This window comes from Labrus mixtus, chromosome 15, assembly GCF_963584025.1.
Source record: "Labrus mixtus chromosome 15, fLabMix1.1, whole genome shotgun sequence".
In the NCBI taxonomy this organism is placed as follows: Eukaryota; Metazoa; Chordata; class Actinopteri; order Labriformes; family Labridae; genus Labrus; species Labrus mixtus.
In genome coordinates, this window is record NC_083626.1 from 19,574,357 (window position 1) to 19,595,428 (window position 21,072).

General features: G+C 38.5%; 1 protein-coding gene across 1 annotated transcript in view; it reads left to right on the forward strand.

The window, feature by feature from the left end:
• The first annotated feature begins 1,515 nt into the window (after positions 1 to 1,515).
• The window catches only part of opn7b (opsin 7, group member b), a 47,018-nt gene continuing 27,461 nt past the window's right edge, over positions 1,516 to 21,072 (forward strand). The window contains exon 1 of the mRNA XM_061058241.1: positions 1,516 to 1,823. The gene's annotated coding sequence lies outside the window, so the exon portion shown is untranslated. The remainder of the gene's footprint in view (positions 1,824 to 21,072) is intronic.

Sequence of the window (21,072 nt, forward strand, 5' to 3'; positions counted from 1 at the left end):
ATGGCCAACATTACACCTACATCGCATCTTAGTAAAAGCCAGAGTGCCCATCACATCGTATACATCCACATCCATTGCCAAGATATAATTTCAAGTGTCATTAAACCTGACCTTCACCACAGTTAAGCCTCAATTCATGAGAAAGGGGAACAAAAGAAAGAAAGACTTATTGTTCTTTTGAAACTTTTTCTTTGTTCTTGAGCCAGGAGCTCGGTGTCTTTCTGTACTTTAACCAGGTGTATTTCTGCCACTGCTTGTCCCTATGAACTGCTGATTCTGGTAAGCTTCAAAGTGGCCTGCACAAAAAGAAACAGATGGTGAAATGGAGAGAAGGGACACAAAAATGTAGCGGAAAGATGGACAAAGATCACTAACATAATCTGAAAATACCAAGAATTATCAGGCAGGAGCGCAAATCATTTAAAAAGACACAACATTGAATTGTTTTGACATTAGAGCAGTCAAAGTGTGAACGACATCAAACAAGGACAGGAATTCCTATTGGCTGCCGCTTTGCCCCCACCCCCATTCTCTCTCTCGTTTCTTCCACTCACAACTCTGTGCTGAATGAAGACATATCTCTGCATTCAAACACACACATGAATGGATGCATGAGCACTGCTACTTTCATTACACAGCAGACATATGAATTGAATTCTTCACTAATGCGCACGCTTCCACCTCCTTTGTGTGCAGCCAGAGAATTAAAAACATTTTTGTTTCAGTTTTCTTTATGAATGAAGCTCCAAGCAGATCATCCAGTGCAATGGATAAAAAGGTTTCATACAGAGCAAGGACACACACGCATGTGCATTTGCTGGGGGCGAAAAAAAAACAAACTGCTGGACTCGTGAGCAAAGATTAGCCAAGACATTTTGCTTCCATTTGCACTTCAAAGACATACCCATGCCCTGGTCTCAAACCCACCCCTGCAGAGCTCTCCACATCCAGATATCCATTTGATATTGTGTCATTATTTCTCCTCCTCTTCACTGTTATCTCTCACCTCTATATGTCTCCTGGGAACTATAATTCCAACATTTGAAATCAATGTAAAGGGTCCACTGAGCCTTTTGCCACTAGGCATAATACTTTCTAGAGCACACATACATTTTTTTAATTTTCAATGGGTGGAGGTCAAATCATGAGATAAAAAGGAGCCTTGTCTGTCAAACAAGCAATTTATAGGGAAGGTGAAGCATGAAAAAGACTGTTTGAGGAATTATAACCATTTCAAAGCAATTCTGCATGCAGGAGTCCACACTCAGAGCGCACTGTGTAAAGTGAAAATAAATCAGAAACAATAAAGAGTGATGTGCGTGCGTGTGTGTGTGTGTGTGTGTGTGTGTGTGTGTGTGTGTGTGTGTGTGTGTGTGTGTGCAAAAGAGAGAGAGGAGGGGGGAAGCGGTGTTGCGATTTAAGCAGCAGCAAGAGAGAGCAGAGCAGAGAGGAGAGAGGGGATTGCGGGAGAGAGAGAGAGAGTGGAAACTGCAGGGGCTGATAGAGAGAGAGAGAGAGAGAGAGAGAGAGAGAGAGAGAAGGAGAGAACAGAAACAAGGAGCACTTCTGCCTCTGTTGCTTACTGGATCTCCCTGAGCACAGCTGTCGGGGCTGCTTCTGACTGCGAGTGGATCCCCTCGCACACAGTCTCTGCAAGAGAGTGTCTGAGTGCGTAGAGTATCCCAGTGTCTATACGCACAAGTCTGCTTTTTTTAAACTGTTCTAGTAATGCTGTTGCCACATAGGTGAAGGTTTAACCAGCTCCACTCTGGACTTGACTTAATGATCCCCAGCCATCTCTGGCATCCCCTCTCATCATTAAGGTAAGAAAGTGCTTCATCAAGTGTTTTTGTTCTAGTCTCTAGTTGATCTTACTATTCTCGTCTTCGATCTTCAAAGATCATTGGCTCTCGTGAGAGTTTCTTTTTATAGGATGCCTGGCTCATTTAGAAAAAAAACAAGCTTACACAGCACAGTAGATCTAGTTTGTCCAAGCTCTATAGTTTCACTGTTTACTGTGTCAGGTGTTACCTTCTTTGAGTGCATCAAAGACTTGACCGTGTCAAGCGTTGACTCTCAACTTATTCTGCTTCACAACAGCGCCTTAACATCAAACTTTATTATCACACTTGTTATCTTCGCTTCAAAGTGCCACAGCAGTAAAAGGCGGTTCATTTTTTGACTGCTTACACGGGGATGAAACAGATTTTGATGGTTTGTCATGAGTTAGCACATGTGCGTTGTGCAGCACAGTTATTTGAATGAAAGGGAGTTGGAGTTTTGTTGGAGGTTTTGTTAGCTAAGACATATCAGTCCACTCACTGAGATGTTTACACTTCAACTAATATTTAACATTTAACTGGCATACATTGCAGAATTAGCATATTGCATACAACAGACACATTAAGAATGAAGTGTGGGTCATAACATGAAGTGCTTTTAACTCTTTTAACTAATGTGTCTTATTTTGCCTGTTGCCTCTACACAAAGATGTGTGTGTTTGTGTGTGTTTGTGTGTGATTGGTGGGGGGTGATTGAGAATCTTTTAAAACCCAAATAAGGAGATAACCAAACAAATCCCCAGGGTGCTTTCCTACTTAAACAAATGCTTCTTTTGAAATGTGAACCAGAGCTATCTGAAGCACTTATTGTGCTGCCTGCGTCTTCTTCCACATGTCACTCATTATGATCTCACATTGCATAATTAACCCGTGGGCTTCACATAGAGCTACTTTGTGGCTTTTAATATTCCAAGTGACAGATAAAATTCAACTTGTCAATCTAGTAAGCACCGCAGTTAAGCAGCTGGAGCATTTATGTGTTTGTTTTTTTCAGTCATTCTGTGATATATTATTTTTTATGTTTTAGATGCACTCTACTTGATCAGCTAATGCTCGCAAGAAAAAGACGCCAATTTGGTTTCTCTAATTGATCTGTTTAGTTTGTATGCTGCTCACTCAAATCAAAATAATCATCTTTAATGCAAAATCAATGCTTAACCTTTGATTACCTCCCAGGCTTTTTTGTTGTTTTCTGATGACAATCTCAAGTGTTTTACAGGCTGGTTTTTGCAGACTGAGAAATCAAACCATATGTATGGTTTTTAATTTTGATAGCAACAGGGTGAATGAAAGGACCGGAGCATATATTAGGTTCTGGTCAAGGCATTCAAACACCCCATCCTGCTGATATTCCACACTCACCCTGCAGCCATAATAATAATCAAGCAGCCCACATCCAATCTGTAAGACGAGAGAGCACGCTTTGTACAGAGCTGCTGCCAGAAATGCTGGGGAAAGAAATCTATTTTGTTCACTGCTCTCTATCAAATTTATTCTTGATTTCACGTGATGTTCAGGACCTCATAAAATTCCACCTATACACAGCAGTGTGAGAAAAGACTTTAGGCCGAGAAAACAGAGAAAAACAATTATAAAGGACAGAGATTTGAATGTTACATTATGTCAGTATAGTATGTCAGCACCCCCCCCCCCCCCCCCCCCCCCCCTTGGGAATCACTGCATTATTTAAAGAACTGTTCTACTCTGGATTTGATCTTAATTAAAATGTTTGAAGTACAAAAGTATCATTGGGAGGAAGATGACCAAAAACAGAGTTTCGTACATAACTGAGCCTGCAGATATGGATTTCTTAACAATTTGCGTTGTGGACGCACCAAAAATTGGTTATTAAATACACATTTTAATTACAGAATTGACAGAGGTCACTCAATGAACTGAGTCAAACATTGTAAGGTTAAACAATGTTTTATTCATTTTTGAGTTGTCGCCGATCATTTTCATATATGTGGTATTGCAATTCGTTTTTTGTATTATTGTCCAAAAAACAACTAGACTCAATTATTCATTAGTGATGTAAACAGCAATTGGCTGCCATCCTACAAACAACAAAACACAAAACAAGTACACAGCACTGTCTGCCTGATGTTATTGTAAGTCGTTGCCTCCTCTTAACGCCAGTATTACTAGTTGAATGTAGAGGTGATATAACCCAGTCAGTCATGCTGTTCATCAGTATGGCGTTATTGTAGCAGCAGTTTTCAGCATCCGTGTGGGATGGAAGACGCTCTGCAGTGATGTGCCAGCGGGGGTGAAAGGCTGAGTCCACAATTAATCTGGTTTATGGAGCAGATGAGAGAGAATTCACCTCGGAGATAGGAAAGTGATGTTTTTAAAAGACGAAGCTCTCTGTGTGTGTGTGTGTGTGTGTGTGTGTGTGTGTGTGTGTGTGTGTCTATGTGTTATTTCCATTTGTAGGTGATTACATCATGTTTGTTCCTTCTTTGGTAAAATATAATACCTTAGTTTTTGTATCTTTGCCTCAGTTAATGGTTGCCAAGAATGAGAACTTAAAGTGAGTAAAATAAATAGTTTTTGAAATAAACTTGTACAATGTCCAGATTTAGTTGTAAAATGCACTGACATCCAATTACAATTGCAAGAAAACATACTTGGCCATGGTAAGGAGTGTCTGCACACACGCACACTCAGAAACTAACACTACTTATTGTCATCTTGCATCCTACATAAACGGAGGAGGTTACTGAAGTAGTGTGTGGGAGGGCACAGTCATTAATGTGTAGCCTAGATGTCACACACACGCCCTTCTTTCACAACATCACTCCGATAGAGGCTGTTGACTCAGTTGACATATGAAACTAACCATTCCCTAGTTTATCTGCTTCAATTAACTTTAATTTACTTTAACTACCTAGTGTGAGTACAGTTAGCAACACCTCAAAAAAGCTGATGATTTTAAATGTCAATGAAGCTGAACACTTACTGGTTTTTCTTCATTAGCACCGAAGCTAATGGCAATTAAAAAACGTGTTTTTTCCCTGCAACCTACTTCTGTTCTTTTAAAACAACTTTTAAATGTCATGATCCTACATCAGTGAGCTATCACTTTTTTCATTCAGCCAAGATGTTGCAACCAGGCAGTTTAAAATAATGTCTTCGGCATCAAATTACAAAGCAGTCCACATGCAACAAGGAAATCTGTGCATTGTTAACCTTTGCACTGTAAAAACGAGCTACTTATTCTCAATTTAGAGCTCCTGGAACTTTTTGGTTTCTGTTGATTTTAGCAGCCTCGGTGGACAAAGCAGTGCTTCTTATCTCTTCTTGGTCCTGTACATTTGAAAGAAGTGTATTTTGATTAATAATATCAGCCTACTTTCTTTTAAAATTCGATATAATTACTTGCTTTGGATCTTTGCTATGGATTTTGTAAACAAAAGCTGCAGTGTACTGACACTTTGAGACGAAATCATCAATCATGTCACTGATGTTTCTGTTTTTTTAGGTCATTGAGAAGCGGTTTCATAACCGTCTATTAACTCCTCAGGGTAGCTTTAAAAAAAACCTTAATAGTCAGACTCCATGTATGGAGGCTATGGTCCTCCAAACGGGCTGCGCAGGTTCAAATCCCACCTGTGGCTTCTTTCCCGCATGTCATTCCCTACTCTTTCTCCCTGATTTCCAACTCTATCCACTGTCCTATCTCTCCATTAAAGGCACAAAAAGCCACAAAACAAAATGTTAAATTCACTGTTTCACTGACTCAATTCACTGACATTGGATGAACGGATATAAATTTGTTCTGATCTTTAACAAACTTTTCCAGTAAAATAAACTTAATAATGATCCAGTCATACAGTACATAAATACTTCAGTTAAGGTAGTCTATAATTAAAAATGAGTACAGATTCTTTTCTTGAGTCACAATCTTTAATTGTTTTCAACTTGAATGCCAAAGCTGAAAATACTTCATGTACAGTTAAGTTTCAGTTTAGTTCTACTTAACCCAATGGGGTTGTGTTTGTTTACAAGTTAATGGCAGACAAACATGTGATATTATTATGTGATATATTAGCTGGTCAATCTTATAAACGAATAGTCCACATCTCCACAAGGACCATGTCCAATCTCCCTTAGAGAACCCATTTGAAATTGAGATTATAGGACCTCTGATGTTTTGGCAGAAACTGAACTGAATGCTAATTGCTCCCTGTGGAAGCAATTCCTTCAGATATTGAAATAGTTGTTTATATTGACCTATAATGTCCAGATGTGTTTTTAATCCATCTTGCTACATGTAATGAAGCTTGAACCGCAAAGTTCCACATCATGTTGCTCAGGTTAAAGAGCTCGTATTAGTTCAACATGAAATCTGTGAAATCTGTTGATTTAAAGAGTGTAATTTTGTTGTTCTAAAGCGACAGAGAATGAGAGTGAATGATGAGATAACAAGTGACAGCTCTTGTTAGGACTGTGTGTGCTCGAGATATTTGTCTATCATCTGCCAAGTAAAATCCAAATACTGCCTGTACATAATAATGTGCTAGAAAAAACGTCATTTTATGGCAAATAGAAAGCAAAAGCATGCCCAGAATTGTATAAATAATTGGTTGGATTGTTATTGAAGATGGCTGAATAAATAAGATTATTAAGATTAAATAATAAAGTAATTTGTCGTCCTTATTTGTCTTGTTTGTTCGAAGCCTCTTTACGACAGTATTCAACCAATAGGTGCTCTGATAAAAATCAATCTGGTATCTTTGACTGTTGCATTGCTCGATCCAATCAAAGGATTTGATGTTTACTGTGTGTCTGCTAGGGATACAATGGCCCAAGCCATTGCAGTGTTTTGTTGTTGTTGTTTTTTTGTTTGTTTGTTTTTTTGTTTGGGTGGGTGGATTATTCCATTCCATTTTTAGGCAAATTTGACATTTCTCTTGATTGACTGATTTGAAAGACGGGGGTGTTTCCTCATACTGCAGCCTCTCCTCACCGCTCGTCACGTGTGTTGTGTTGTCAGCTTCCCCAACTTTAGCGCATGGTGATTGGATATGAACTCGGGGGAGGGGTTTCCTTATCCCAGCACATGGATTCAGACAGAAACAGAGCGCCAATTCAGACAGAAAGCCAGCAGGAAACATTGTCACGGTAACAGCGGGCTCCACCAATCAGAGACGTCGCTGTGACTCTCTGTGGTCGTGGGCATTGTAGTTCTTTTCCCCGATATCACGAATAAACCAACTTTTTCTAAAAACAGGGTTGATATCATACAAACTTGTGTCTTCTAGGAGCATATACTATTGTTTCACACTTATGTAGCTCATTGTTATCTTGGAAAGTAATAACATTATGGCTAATAATTAAAACGGCTTTGGAGAAAATGATTGGGATTTTTACTCCTGGAACCACATTGTTGAGCCCTATTGTGAAGAACAATATCAAGATGACAGGTGTTTAGAGCATCATGTTGGGAGTAAGAGAGGTGTTTTTTTGACATATTACGCAGACAGTATGTTGTCAATTTAGCCAGTGCAGAGTGATGGCTGGGGAACCACACGGATGGAAAGCGCGGAAAACTTTACAGCATTCATAGTGCGCACTCCAAGATACTTTTAGTACAGAAATACACCAACCCTTCCCTTATACCTAGGATTTATTTACTGTATTTATTAAAACTGTTCAAGGGAGATGCTGGTTTACCTTCATGGTCATATTGGAGGCTTTGGCTTGTAATGCATGCTGAAATTGTAAGGCATTGATAGGTTTTTCTATTATCTGTGTCGACTGCTTTTAGAGCAATCTGTTTTGTTGTTTAGAAATGAAAAGGTTATATTGATTTTAACTGCATAGTATTTGGAGTCATGTTTGTAAATGCAGTTTCCCTGTCAGTGAAGTAGGTTCAGGTTGCTGTCCTTTAAGAAATATCAAGGGGTTTCTCTTGAGGGTCTGTCTTTGAGATCTTCTCAGAGAAATCAGTTCTCAGCTGCGACCAAATCTTCAGAGTGAAGCATCAGTTTTCCTAGAGCTCATTTAACCTTTCTTACCAGTGCAGTGTGATTTCCAATGTTTTCTCTTTAAAGCTATTTTCCAGAGTTTGGTAGCTGCCTCAGCGTCAGAGTCACATGCCATGAACATGGTCCTATTACAAAAAAAAGAAGGGCTGAGTGAAGTGGTAGGTCATTAGCTTTTGGTTTGCCTGTGGACATTTTTAGATTAAGAGAGCTATTGTGAGTCAGGGGATGGGAAAACATTTCTCAATGGGATTTGAAAGGTTAGCACTGTGATAGACACATTTAAGACATTTAAGATGTTCTGTTCCTAAATGAGTGTTTGGTCCTCTAAAGATCCATGGCCAGATTTATAAAACGAGGCTGTGCCTGTGCTCACACAAAGACAGAAATAGTTATACATCCTTTCATGTAGGATTTATCAAGCAGTGCATGATTATGCGTTAGAGCTCTAAACCCTATAGTCCATCAAACATACATAAACCCATCTTTGCACAGCATCAAAGCTATAAATGGGCATAAAAACGTAAGTATTTAGATATGTGTGAACAAAATCATTACATACATATCTGTGTTTCATTTTCTTTCTGCAGCATCGGTTAAACTGAGATGCGCTGAGTCTTCCTCTGTAGTTTTTCTTACGATTACCCTGAGCTAATTCCTCCTAGCTTTTGATTGGTTAGTTCAGTTACATGTGATTGGTCACTAGGAAATCTCGTCGTTGTGCAGCAGTTGAAATGTGAACATTGAAAGTGCTGCACAATAAATCTATCCATCTCCATCCTTCTGTCTTTTCTTATAAGAGTGATCCAAATCACACACATGATCAATGACAGACTTCACTAAGTGCTTCACCATTCACAAATAAGTTAAATGATTTGGAAAGGATTACAAGGCTACAGTGTGAAACAAGAAACAATAATTGCACTCACATTGACTTCCTCTTGATCAAAAAACTTTTTATCTTTGAGCGATTTGGTTCAAGCGTGTGTTGCCACATAAAAGCTTTTTCCTATCATGAATTAAAAGGCTCGTCCTCGGGGAAGATAAGAACCTCTAAAAAGGCACAAATGTTTCTTTGAAGCTCAAGAATAATGTGTGCTCCTATTTCCTATGTTTTGTTTTTTATCTTTGAACACATACAGTGAGGCTACACTAGTTTTAACGAGTTTCTCACCACAAATAGTATAAATAATAATAAGCCTACAACAATGAGCAGCCTGTCTGAGACACAGCTCAGGATTTATGTTTGACAAGAAATCTTTATGTTTGAAACCGATTTCTCCTCAGGTAGAAAAATGAACCTTTTACAGTCGCCATTCCCAATCCTCAGGTATGCCTCTCATGTACCCAGTCCTTTGTGTTGTTCTCTTGCGTAACAATAGAAGGACATGAGAACAAACACAATGCAGCCATCCAAGATTTGTTGTCTTGCTCAACAATCATTCAGCTGTCTTTTGAAGCAGGGTCAGATGTTTTTTTCCCCCTCAGAGCATGTCCTTTGCCATTCAGCATCTTATTCTGTAACTACAGAGGGCTTGTTTGTCCTCTCCTGTCCGTGTTGTCCTGTTTTGTGATGGCGACCATGATTTCTTATGTAGTCTGGAATCTATGTAGGTCACGTTTAAATCATCTGTTCTGTACTTCCGAATGTTTTTGTTATGGCTTCAAAGTTTCAGCAGACAAACATGAAGTAAAAATGTTCATTCCTTGAACTTTGTCAAGGACGGTAATGATGACAATCTGACAGAAAACAAAGTATTTTTTAAGCTATCTAAGCACTTTTGTATAAGTTCATCTGTATAAATATATTTAAAATATGCTCACTTATTGAGTGAAGTTTAATCTGAATGAAGATAATCTTTGCTGAATCCAGTAGCAACTGGGAAATTTTGCTTCATATGACGAGCATATCGTGTGATTGTATAAATTGTTATTAATTGTTGTTAATTGTTTTCTCTTGCTAAAGGTGTGTTCAAATGTAGGGAACAGGTTTACATTCTCAGTGACTTTTGCTTTATGTGGTATAAAACACTCACTATCTTGTATATTAGGTCAACTGTAAAATTATCCAAGAAAATATAATTCTACAGTAGTGGTTAGAACTGTTACCACACAGCGAGGAGGTTTCTAGTTTGAATCCCCGTCAGACAGGAGCCTCTCTGTGTGGAGTTTGCATGTTTCCCCTTGTGCATGTGTGGGTTCCCTCCGGGTACTCCGGCTTCCCCACTCCATGGGTGTGAATATGGGTGCAGCTGGTTGTCAGTTGACTGGTGACCAGTCCAGGGTGTACTCTCGCCCATTGACATTCTGGGATCGGCTCCAGTCCCTAAACAAGAAAAAGCAGTATTGATAATTAATGGATGGATGGATGAAATATATATAATTTATGAACTAGTAGTTTCTGGTGGTTTTCTACTTGAGTTGTTAGCATTACAGTGCTATAAAATGCAAGCTGCAGCCGACTTTTAAGTGTGTTTTACACATTTGCAACCCGAGGTACAAGACAAAGAAGTTGAGATCGTGACAAAACAACCGGAAATTACTTGTTATCAAGGAAAAAATAAGATGAGTTTTTTAGTATTGTTTTTCTAAATGTATTTAGACTCACAGTGTTTTACCCACACTCTGGATTCATTTCCAACCATGCTGACGGAGAGCTGACATCACACTGTCAACAGCTGTGACCAGGGGCGATTTTAGGATCAAACCTTTAGGGGCCCTCAGCTTCTAAAGAAATTGTGACATGCAGAGTTCCTGTTCAATCCTCCGCATGAGAGATTTGTGTCAACACAATAATAGTAACATGAAGTTACACAAGTTTTACATAGCAACTCACATCAAATTGACATGTTTCCTCATTTTCCCACAAGTCAAACAGGAATTATTCAACAAGCATAGGTTTCACAACTTATTAGGTTACTGTGCTATTATCTTATTATCAAAGTTGCCTGCTACCTCTTATTATTTGACTCTCAGACTAAAGCTCACTGCAAGACCCACATTTCTTTTGTATATTGTTCCCCTCATTTAGTCTCTCGTCACTGAACAGTCAGTGTTAAAAATAAAAGTAATTCCGAGAGTAAGCCCTGTCTGAGCAGCTGCCTGCCCCATAACTCTGCTCGACTGTTGTTTGTTTGTCTATATTGCTCTGAATTGTGTAATGGAATATTTTGGGCCTTGCAGTGCCCTATACTACCCGATGTTCTGCAAAAGATCAGTCAATACACCAAACATCTTTTTTATGCTCCTGTATCCAGACCTTCCTCACTGAAAGAATGTGTTAAGGCTGCCTTAATCATGAGGTATTTGACTGTGAAATTTACATTTTACAGTAAGCGACAAACTGTGGAACCTCTCTGAACCCACTGTGTATACTGTATGCTGTGGATTGTGTGTTATATTAGAGAATACGGAGCTGAACAATTGTTAAATGATGTTACACATCAGATTGGCTGATTTGCCTTGAAGCTGATTAAAGCTTTGGACTCTGACAGGGACATCTGCCATTTACAGTACCCTGAAGAGAATAGTATGGCACAGTATGTTGTGTGTGTGTGTGTGTGTGTGTGTGTGTGTGTGTGTGCTCGTGTGTGTATAAATACCCGTGTGTTATTATCTGCGAGCATGGTCACACCCCTCAGGGTGGATATATCCTGAATGACAAGCAACCAAATGTCAGCTATCCTTATCCTCATGTACTGCATGCATTATGTATGAGGCTGTCACTCGCAGCTTAGACTGTAAGAACAACATGAACATGCTCTTACACACAGGGACACCACCACACTAATGAATGCACAAAAAGCACACAGAGACACATATTTACATGCTAAATTATCTTGCCAAGGGCATGGTCACCGAGTAAATAGATGACTTAAAGTCTTCCCCTCCACCCTTCATGTGTAAATAACGGCTTCTCCACAAAATCACAGAACATGCCATATTAGGGATTTAAATTTGGCATGTAAAAAGTGCCTGTATGTAGCTGCAACGTGATTCTGAATGAAATGAAAAATGAGTGTGACATGTCACTCACTTTACCCCTTACAGCTGTTATATTCAAAAAATAACACAACAGCCAGCAAGTAATCATTAAGTTATGCAACATGAAAAATAGCCCTGCTGATTATCAACATTATTCCACCTGTATCAGCCAAAACATGCTTGATGAACTTTTCGAAGTGTTCTATGCTCTAAGTGCTGTTGTCTCAGTGCTATCAAGTTATTTAGCCATTAAGGCTATGATTAACAACTTTTGTTACTTTTCTGTCAGCAACCTTGAGGTCACTGAAATTATTAAACTTATAAAGAATTTTGAAGATGTATTTCTCAGTCAGTCAATTAATCCCTTAACCTCAGCCATTGGGGTTGGACATGATGGCACATTACACCTTGTCTCTATTAAAGATATAATATGTGAAATTCAAAAAATCATTTAGTTTTGTTTCAATAAACTTCAACTTTCCTAATTTGTTATGTTTGGTTTTATGCTATGCCACAACTGTGATTGTGTAACTCCAACAAAGCTGTATATCCATCATCCAATCTGCTTCAAACCTCTTGACAATACATTCAACTGTAGGATTATGTAACTGCAGTCATATATGTAGGAACAAATATACATAATCAAGAATCCCTTCATACATCTATACACAATTAAATCAAGACTCCTTACTGCAAACTCCCACAACATATATTATGCACACACACGCCCTCTGACTTCATTAATGTCAAATAGTGTTATTCAAGTCTCTGTGGGTATTTAGCTTTGAAGCAAGCAAGAAATGGCCGCATAGTTGTCGGCATGACTTTCTTTATCCGCTCAAAAACTTAAATCGTACACTTCCCTGCTGTGTTATCCCCCTCTGGTCCTCGTCTTCAGTCTGACACAGATTCTAACCCCCCTCCTATGATTATGCCATTATGTCAGGGCTGAGATTGACACTCTAATGAGCGAACAAGTCATGAAAAAGATGCAGTTAAAAGAATACCCTGTTCATTAACTGCATTTTTGGCTAAAATAGGAAAATGTAGGTGAATAGAAAATGAGGATATTGGTATGAAGGATGGAAGGTGAGATAATTGCAAAGGCATCTTTCATTAAGTTTTATGGGTTACAGAGCTCGAAGGGCAACAAAAATGAAATTTAACACTGACGAGAAAGTAATTAATGGCAATATTTTTGAGAAAACTATAAATTACAGTTTGTTGAAACTAGCACAAGAAGTACAAAATGTTGTTCTGTGCTTAGAGCTCCCAATGGGTAGATGTGTTGCAAGAGAACGCAAAAGTATACACAATATAACACAGGGCACAGTGGTTGTATTCGCCTGGTGTTTGAACCCATTTGTTAATATTTGTGGCCAGATGGTTCAGTATTTATGTGCTTCTTGGAATTCAATTTGTTTATAAAATCTCTAAATATCAGATGGTCTGGGCCTCTTTAATTTCCTTTCTTCAACATCTTGATTATATAGAAAATATACTGAGGAAGGAAGAGTAAGGTAGAAGCTTATAAGGAAGTCTAACATGGAAATATGATACCGGCTTTTTTCAGTCCCGCTGAATGTAAAGTTAGATGACTGGAAAAGTTAGCCTGTTGGTCAACTACTTTGGTCCGGACTAAAATGTTCTCAGTGACATATTGGATGCATTTACAAAGATTTACTGTATGTACAGACATTGATGGTCTCCAGAGGATGGACCGTATTTACTTTGATAATCCCATGACTTTTAGGTCTGCATTTTGAGATTGTGAATGCATTCCCTTTAAAACTTTTCGATGGATTCAATTGAAATTGTGACAGATACTCATGTCCCCTTGAGGCTGACCTGTAATGACTTTGGTAGTTTTAGCTTTCCAGCACCATCACTCAATGTTTTTTTAACCATTGATTCTACTTGTTTTTTTAGTTAGCTTTATGGCTAAGTACAAGGGAAATGTATGACCCTATCACTTTTGTCTGTACAATTGTTACATTCCCCCAGAAACAAAACCTGAATGAAAAGTTCGGGAACTATCAAAACACGGCACTTGATATAGAAGGGTAAAAAAATCAGTGGGACATGGGTTTCTGAAAGGTGGCAGAAGAAACATAACGTTATCATAGACACAAAAAAACTGGACCCAAAACAAAAGAAAAGTGGGAGTCACTGAACAGACGGGGAACGAGAAGGGGTTAAAAAGTTGCCAAAAAGAAAAAAACTTGTCAACTGATGGTGTTGTCTCTCTGGAGACACACAGCCAACTGAGCAGGGAAACCCCAACCTCCTTATACAGCCTCCCAGCTCATCTAATTGTCATCAACTGAGGGAGAAAAACACAGTTGCAGTCAATAGCTCCTAATGAGCAAGGAAACCTAATCGTAAATGGACTTGTATAGCTTTTCTGGTCTTCTGACTTCTCAAAGTGCTTTTACAACACATGTCACACTTACCTATTTGCACCATATTCACACACTAATGGCAGAGGCTGCCAAGTAAAATGTCCATCAGTTTCAACCAATCCATTCATACATATTGACATGCTGCTGTGACAGCGGGAGCAATTTGGGTTTTGCCCAAAGACCTATTGACATGTGGCTGCAGGATCTGGGTATTGCTTTGACCTACAACCAACTCACTGAGCCACAGCCATCCCTGTGACCTAGTCTCCTTGAGAATCCATCCATTTCTACGAAATGTTATCATTTTAACATGCTCAAGTAAAATTGTGCACACTCAACATTTTACCATCTCAACATCAGGATGTTGGCATTGTCATTTTGAGCATGTTATGGTGTTTTCTTTGTGGTTTTTTTTTCAGTTGAAGTAATGCAAGGATTCTAATTTAACTATAAGTTATAAATAGCAATGTGACATATTAAAACACACACACACACACACACACACACACACACACACACACACACACACACACACACACACACACACACACACACACACACACACAGAAACAGCTAGGTTGAACATAAGTAATCCCCATCTCTTCTAAGTCACAATTCTTGACAAATGCTAATACCTGTTATTTTCCTCTGTAATTGTGGATTTTAGATGCTTTGCAATCACTGAGTATTTAACTGGAGTGTTAGGGAAGCGTTTGGTTGCAGGCTCTGGTCTCATAGTGGCAGACAGAAAAGACTCTTCCCACACTCCTCTGAGGTTGAATTGCTGCAAAACTCTCCCCCAATAGGAAAACAACAACTTAATTTAACTGAACAACCTGACAGCATGCACACCAAAGCTACTGAGAGCTGTTTTTGTCCAACACTGGTGTTACTGGGGAATCTAATCTGTTTTCTGGCAACCAGAGCAGGCTGGTATGTGTGTGCATGAGACAACTGAAGGCTGAATGGAAGATTGTGTCTTAATTTGATAATTCTCCACAGACTGGACCAAAAGCTACACAGTCTGGCTATGTGCAATCATAGGATGGATGATTTGATACTTCCCCAGAGTTAATTGTTTGATTAATGACACATTTGAACCCAAACCAGGTCAGGTATACCACAAACTTTCATCTAGATGGTACATGTGTCTTTTGTTTACCATTACACCTTATCCAGTTAGTGAGCAACTTGTATTTTAAACCCACATTTGGAACCAATGTCTAAAACCATCCCGCTAATAATTACATCAAAGTCTCTTTTTGAATCGCTTTCTTCCACCTTTAACAATTCAATTCCTGCAATCAGTTTCTTACAAGAACTGATCCAACACCCGTCTGTCTATCAGCCCATTTCTCAACCACTACCTGCACAGAAAAGCCAATTTCCTTTGATGTGAGACACTCAGGCTTGTATCTTGAATGTAGCCTGACTTGCAGGGTAATTGACACAGAGTTGAGAAAAATCCTTTTCTCTCTGTCTTGACCAGACTGGAGCTGCAGACAGTAACTGAATTCTTGAAAACAAGACTAGGAATGCTTTGAAATGAGGAGAGAAACATCTTCATTTTCTTAAAAGTTGTTTGACCTGGTTTGAAATACATTTAATTAGTAGACAAGCTTTGAAAGTGAATGAGCATGGGCACCGAGCCAGCACCATGTGGTCACAATCCATCATTGCTGCACATGCAACACTGGAAACAAAGGAGGTGTATCCCCATGTGGAAATGAAGACAAACAATCAGGAGCACAATGTAATCCTTGTGTCTTTTATCTCTGTCACTGAACCCATCTGATTAACCATTAGATTTAGAGTCTTTAGAGCAAGCTTTCCCTCGAGAACATGGAAAAACATAGCGAACAATTTTTTCACTCTGCAACACAAATTTGAATGCAGAGTCGCCCACACAGGGAATCCACCAGCCAAACAATGACCTGTGACTTAGTGAAAATTCAGCACACTCAACTAACACAGCACTAATATTGGTTTACCTTAAAAACACTGGGATTATCTTGAGTGACTAAATATTTGTTACAGCCACAGTATGGATAAGGAATATATATATATATATATATATATATATATTTATAGACCTCGGCTCACAGTATCTATCTATTATGGTTCCTAATTAGAAACCAACCTGTCTTTCTCCAAAATAACCTCAGGACACAAATTTGAGTGTCAAATATTAGCATTTTTTAAGGTGAAATCCATTCAAGCACTGTTACGAGACCAATAAAACAAGTTAATGAAACTGTTTTCTGTTCATTTAATTTGGGAAAAATATCGAATTGGTTTCTACATCTTTGTTTCCAACATAAGGTTGTACTGTATGTACTGAATTTATGTAGACATTGTGATGGATTAGCCAAAGCTCAATAATGTCATATCCATTTTCCTTTTAGTTTCTTGCCACGTATAGCAGCATGGACTGGAGTAGGACATGTCGGTCTCTTTGCCTAGAGAGGGAATTTCTCTACAAATCGTGCAATTCATGGTTCACAGAGGAGACATCAACATTGTGACTTTCATGAACCACTTCTTCTTTTTTTCCTCCAGCAATACCATAAGGTTAAAGGGCAGATTGCTTTGAAATGTATTCCACTCATTGATTTCCACTAATCTGGCCTTCCCTTCCATCAAGACCGAATCATTCTCATATTCATAAAATATCAACACATTGTGAGACTGTACTACATCTTTCTTTCTCTAAATCTTCTACTCTTGTCATCTTCCACCAAACGTACAGAGAGAGACATACATAACCTCCCACAAAGCTGCACATGTCACACGGTTCAGTGCTCTTGTCACATCTTTTTATAATAGATACAATGATCATTTATGTTGATTAAGATAATCAGGGCTTTTTGTAGAAAGTTCAAAGGTCAAGCTTGCGCACCATGTGACGCGTTACAAACTGACAGACTTTTGCACAGACCTGAAATTAGCTATTATAAAATCTCACAGGGGCAAGCTCTGAGTAATTTACAGTTCAGCACCAACACAGATCACGGCCAAATGCTCAGTACAACAGCTGTGACATTCATTAAAACAGTGAGCCAACACATTCATAATGCAATCTCTTCAGCCTCTGAAATGAATAAGAATTTGCTTGTTTTTTGATCCGGAAGATTGAACACGAGAGCTCAGATTAGTTCACTCAAAACAAATGCTACATGATCTGAATTGAAATATTGAAAAAAAAGTCACGGTCATGCAAGTACTCTTAATAAGCTTAGTTCTTTCATAGACATTTCCTGCATCATTTTCAAAAAGCAATTCCTTTGTTAATTAATAACACATTTAATTGAGAAAAAAATCAACTAAGTTGTTTCCAACAGCAAGTATATGTGGTTAAACAAAGTTTGCAACACAAACATCTCACACCACCCTTGCAACTAGACCTGCTTTTCTGCTGAGGTAAATTAAGCAAAATGATGGTTAAAAATGGGTCTTACATCTCATTTTGGAACACAATGATACAAAACCAAGAAAATGTGTGTTAAAATATTGGGCCTATTAATCTATGCACACCTTTAATGTAAACACTGTAAATCTCTACGTCAGGTAAATTAACCCAATCAGTCATGTAATTTCATTGTTTTATATTATCATGTTTTGCACTACTCACCACTGCACTATTGTCTTTTATATATTTATTTTCCTTTATGGCAACTCGTTTGACCCAATGTCACTTGAGAAGCTTTAACATATGTTGTCAAACCATCTTAAAGGGGATTGTTTTCTGCCACCAACTGGAGTTTGAGTTACATAAGGGGAGTTAAATCAAAGTAGTCCGTAAACATTGGGAGCAACATAAAAACCACAGTCCTGTATGTTCAGCTTTGTCTGATTCTTTCAGAGCACAGAGAACTGCAAATGAAGCACAGCATTCACAAATGTTACCTCATTAAAGAAGAAACGAAGCGTGCAATTATACCAGAGACCTAAGCCCTGGATGAATAGGGTTTGTTGCTTTGGCAAGAAATATGGCATCAGAGTCGAACTTGGTCACTAAGCGTAATTGAATGGGTGACATTGACCTCAGCAGAAAGTGAGTTATAGCCTTCAAAGGGCCTCCTGGGACTTGTATTCTCTGAAAAATGTCAATGGTCTGTGTGAATGACAGCTTAATTCCATTTGAAGGTTTGTGCAGAATAAGCCATATACAGACACAGGTCATGACTGCAACATGTGTTAAATGTTCTGTATGTTTCTTCTATCTGAGTGAGGTTCGTTGCTTGATAATGTAAACGTTCGTTATTTTTTAATTGGAGGAACAACGTTGCTGTGTGATTTTGAGTCAAGAATTTTTGCACTCTCCTCATACCATCACATTGTAACGGCGTGTCTCCTCTCACACAGATGTGTTCAAATGGGTTTCCCTTTGGTGGTCTCATGGGGGAATACAAAGTCTAAAAGGGTTAAGGAGAGATAAGAGGTTAGGCCTTACAACTCTTCATCAAAGACATTCATCCAAAGCTACAACCAGCTTTCCATAGAAATCGTCCACTACAAATCTGGTCAACAATCAATCCAGTAATGAAAGTTTAAATTGATGTTTTGAGAATCCAACATTATCCTTCCTGTCTGCAGGCAGCAGGTGAAAGCCAGACACAATCACATACAAAGCCCTGAAAACCTTACCATCATTGAAGGTTAGAATCACACCTTGAGCCCCCCCCCCCCCCCCCCCCCCCCCCCCATCCTCATTTTTGTACGTTTTCTTTCTCCCCGTCACGCACTCAGGTTGTTCTGCTCTGAATAAAACATCACCTGAGACTCATCCCTGTCTGAGCGCCAAATGCCAATGCTTGTTTTTCCTTCTTTAGAACAAGTAAATCCCAAAACACCAACAACAAAGAAATGGAGCATGGACACATGCAACATCAAAGCACACATACCGAGATCCAGATCAATCTTAAGATCCTCATACAGTACATAGATAGAGACCTAGAAAGGCAACCTTAAAAGGAGCTTCTGTTCACTATGAGTCTCTTCAAAGTGTTTTATTAGTGACATTTTAATTTAGCTTCCGTTTCCTCTTCAGTTAGGAACGGGCCTCAGATGTGTTCTATTGTTTATGGTAAGTTATTCATTCATTTATTTAAATCTGGCCCCTTGGGACATGGAGGGAAGACTCCATTTACAGTGACATTGAGTCAATGATAAAAACAAACACAATAAAACAACAACACTGGGAAATCGGAAACCAACAACATGATGCATGCATTATCACAGTATGATTAATGAAAATAAAAAGCCATAAAATGTCCATAAGAGGCAACAATTTGTTAGAGTCAATCACCAAAATGTCAAATTCAATAAATCAAGGCAAAAGCCAAAGACCTCACAGTTACTCTTATACAGTACATACATTAAAACCATTGAAATCCATTTTTAAATATAGCTTGCATATTGAGGTTAAGAGCTAGAGGTACAATACTGTATGTTGAATTTTACACTAAAATATCTAAATGTAATTAAGATAAATTATAATTAATTGACTAAACCTATGTTATAGAATTAATTAATAATATTTATGGAGTGCTTACATTACCTCAAATATTTCCAACAGTTGTCAAAGCTAGAGGAATCTGTAATTTCATAGTTGTAATGGGACATGTCTTGTCTTAGCAGCCACCATGAAAGACATGACATGTTTATTGTTGCCTTGGAAACACCAGATGTAATCTCAAAGAGCATAAGGAAGCAGGAACTGTTACTGAAAGCTGCCGTACTGCTGCTCTATTGTGCTGTTGTGATAACAATGAATGTAAATTATACTTGGATACATTAGCTCTTAAGTATACATATTCTTTTCCTCTTGTCTGTTTCGCCTATTCTTCTTGACTACGGTCACCTCAGAGTTCGTTTTCATCAGGGTATAGGGGGAATATAGCAGAGAGAATCACTCCCATGATTCCCTGCCAGCCTGGACGTCATCTTTTGTTATTGTTTTGATTGACAGCCCCCTGGCGGCAGCATTTACATACTGTGTGTTTAAGCTCAAACTTCCTAAAAGTATAGGTGATGACTTTAATGAGTTCTGTATTTCATTCAAAGACTCATGCGAGACTACATTTTAACGCTCTTTTGGGCTTAACAAAGCAGGCCGGTTACAGAGCACTCCTTATTAAGCCCAATTGTTTGATGAAGTAATAAGGTAAGCTCAAGTGTTTATTTTTGACTTCCAGATTTTGATCACGTGGTGGTAATTTGCTGTGCTCTGTACTGGAAGTGTTTTTTTTTTTATAATTTTGCTCCTGTGCTGTCATATTGATATAAATTTCTTTATTTGTTTTCCTTGTATCACTCTCCATGTATTGCAGTATGTTTAGCACTCAGAGCCACCATATGGAAGCCACTCAGTAAAGACATATTTTTGGTCCTATTTGTTCACACATGGGGGACTAAAAGAAGTTATTAAGTATGACTAAATGTCAAACAATGTAATCAAAAGAACGGTTTTTGATTGTGAAAAGAACCTTTCAAAACAACATGGTAGCCCATTCTTTCACTACAATGTACCATTCAAAAAAACAATACAAAACACACGAGTGCACGTAATCTTGCATCTTTGGCTCCCACAAAGGCTCAGTCTTACAGACAGAAAAATGAAAGACTAGAGGGGAGAATACATAATGAGGCAGGGTTCAAAATGGGCCCATGGGCTGCATGTCACCCCCACTCTCTCAAACCCAAGGTTGCAAAAGAGAAAAAGTGAAAGGGATATACGTGTACTGTATGTCTGTTCAAAATGTCAAGAGAATTCATCCTTAGAGCACTCTTAACAATAGCTACAATGCTGACATTGTTTTTTTTGTTCTGTGTGTTCAATCGTTCATACATTAA